Below are 2,851 nucleotides of genomic sequence, written 5' to 3' on the forward strand. Positions count from 1 at the left end.
ATGTGTTTGGCTGGTGCTGTTTTACCTAAGTTTTGACCAAGTATTTAGCATGCATGACTGACTATTTAGCGGCTGCTAACGGCGGCCGGCTGCATGCAGCGGCCATGCACACGTCCATCCGAACTAGATGCTCGGATCTGTAGAATGTGTCTACCCCTGCTGCATCTACATGCATGTCACCTAACCTGCTAGAACATGTCTATCCTAGAATCACGTATGGCCTTTTCTTGGGCCGCTCTCATTGAAGACTTGAACTAATCCACCTATATATACCCCTCTTCAAATGAACACACGATCGCAAGATCTTCTAGCCTTCACACAACAAGTTTCTCCTGGTTTACGGATGTGATCTACAGCAAGTTATCAGGTATGTTCTATTATGAATCATTTTTTTGGGTGGGGGGGATCTAGAAAGTGTATACCTAAGATGTCATATGCATATTTTTGTAGGTGTGTTATATTGTCAATCAGAATGTTGGGTAATTTTTTGATGCGCAAACATAGAGAAGATGATGAATTAGCTATCATCGAAGCTTTGTATGCTAACGATAGAAGCTCGGCCAACCACACACGTATTCATACATCCATCCTTACGGGAGATCGGTACGTGCGAGAAGTTCTAGAAGGTCATGAATTAAGATGCAAACGAGATTTTCGGATGGAGCAGTATATTTTCCGTAACTTGGTCCAGTGTCTTCGAGAGAGATGCCATCTAAGAGATACGAATTATGTCTCAGTGGAAGAACAAGTAGGCATATTTTTATATGTTGTTTCAAAGAATGCAACCAATCATACACTCCAAGGGCAATTTCAGCATAGTGGTGAGACCATAAGTCGCTATTTCAATATTGTGTTGAACGCCCTGATGATATTGTCAGGAAGTGTAATATAGTTGCCTCCAATCAATGTTCCTTTCAAAGTTGCAAGTAATACGAAATTTATGCCATATTTCAAGGTATTATTCACATTTTAACCCTTTAGTGCTATAGCCAAATATAAATACAAAGTTTTCATTGTATCTAATTTTTTTGTAGGATTGTATTGGAGCAATAGATGGAACACATATTTCAATTAGCATATCTCCAAAAGATCAAGATCCATATCGTAATAGAAAGGGAACATTGTCACAAAATGTTATGGTTGCATGTGATTTTGATAATCGTTTCGTCCATGTCAGCAGCGGATGGGAAGGTTCCGCTTCTGACGCTCGTGTTCTACAAGATGCTCTTGAAAATAATTTCTATGTCCCCGAAGGAAAGTTTTATTTGGTGGATGCTGGTTATGCGAATACGCCTAATTTCATTGCACCTTATCGCAATGTAAGGTACCATTTGATGGAGCAGGCTAAATGCAATCAGCGGCCGCAAAATCCTCGAGAGCTATTCAACCTGAGGCATGCACAACTTCGTAATCATGTTGAGCGTATAATTGGAGTTCTGAAGAAGCGTTTCCCTGTACTAAAGTGTGCATCGCAATACCCCATCGACTCGCAAGCAGAAATTGCAATAGCATGTTGTGCTCTTCATAATTTTATTTGTAGTAATGAGGGTGGCGAACAATGGTTGGACCAAGTTGAATCAGACATTGATCCAATAAAAATAATTGATTTTTCAAGTGGAGATATGAAGTATACAAATGATATACATTCTCTCAATGAGCGACGAGCACTAGGTAGTACAAAAAGGGATGAAATAGCCAATGCCATGTGGAATGACTATCAAGACTATCTCAGACGGACTAGAAGAAATACTGCATAACTTTTATTTGTTCTCCTTTCTATATATGTTTTTGTTCAGAAGTGTACTGAATAAAATAAATTCATTTATTTTAGCAATATTTTTTGGGTAGGTTGGATGTCTCATCAGTACAATAAAATAAATAGAATATTAATATTGTATACGAGGAATGAATAAAAAGAATAAATAGAGTTATTGTGCTTCCTTTATTCACAATATGGAAAGAAACATGATACTACTTAATTGGCAACGATTCATGAAACTGAACGAACATATAAATGAAATGGTAACATGCTTAAATAAAATGTCTCCTACTTTGGTAACCTTCAGACATGCGGGGCCATCACTTCTTTGATAATCACAGAAAGAACATCATTGTCTACTTCCATGAATGTTTGACGGTTTAGCATATCTTCTTTCAGATGGTTAATCATCTTGTGCTGGTCACTTGGTGTGAGTCCCAATGTGTTGGGTTTCGTAGTAATTTTAAAAAATTTCCTACGCACACGCAAGATCATGGTGATGCATAGCAACGAGAGGAGAGTGTGATCTACGTACCCTTTGTAGATCGACAACGGAAGCGTTTGGTTGATGTAGTCGTACGTCTCCACGATCCGACCGATCAAGCACCGAAACTACGGCACCTCCGAGTTCTAGCACACGTACAGCTCGATGACGATCCCCGGACTCCGATCCAGCAAAGTGTCGGGGAAGAGTTCCGTCAGCACAACGGCGTGGTGACGATCTTGATGTACTACTGCTGCAGGGCTTCGCCTAAGCACCGCTACAATATTATCGAGGACTATGGTGGCTGGGGGCGCCGCACACGGCTAAGGAATAGATCACGTGGATCAACTTGTGTTCATGGGGTACCCCTTGCCTCAGTATATAAAGGATGGAGGAGGAGGAGGCCGGCCAAGGCTAGGTGCGGCCAGGATGTGGATTCCTACTAGGACTCCAAGTCCTAGTAGGAGTCCACCAAGAGGGGAGGAAGGGAGAAGGAAGTGGAGGAGAAGGAGAGGTGGCCGACCCCCTTTTCCCTAGTCCAATTCGGACTAGAGGGGAGGGGGGCGCAGCAGCCCCTTGGCCCTTTCTCCTCTTCCCACTAAAGCCCA

General features: G+C 41.8%; 1 long non-coding RNA gene across 1 annotated transcript; it reads left to right on the top strand.

Annotated features, from left to right (window-relative positions):
• The first annotated feature begins 260 nt into the window (after positions 1-260).
• LOC123185431 (uncharacterized) lies at positions 261-1,891 on the top strand. Its single transcript, XR_006493389.1, has 3 exons — positions 261-367; positions 451-955; positions 1,035-1,891. It is a non-coding gene; the product is annotated as an uncharacterized lncRNA (long non-coding RNA).
• The last annotated feature ends 960 nt before the right edge of the window (positions 1,892-2,851 follow it).

This window comes from Triticum aestivum, chromosome 2A, assembly GCF_018294505.1.
Source record: "Triticum aestivum cultivar Chinese Spring chromosome 2A, IWGSC CS RefSeq v2.1, whole genome shotgun sequence".
NCBI lineage: Eukaryota > Viridiplantae > Streptophyta > Magnoliopsida > Poales > Poaceae > Triticum > Triticum aestivum.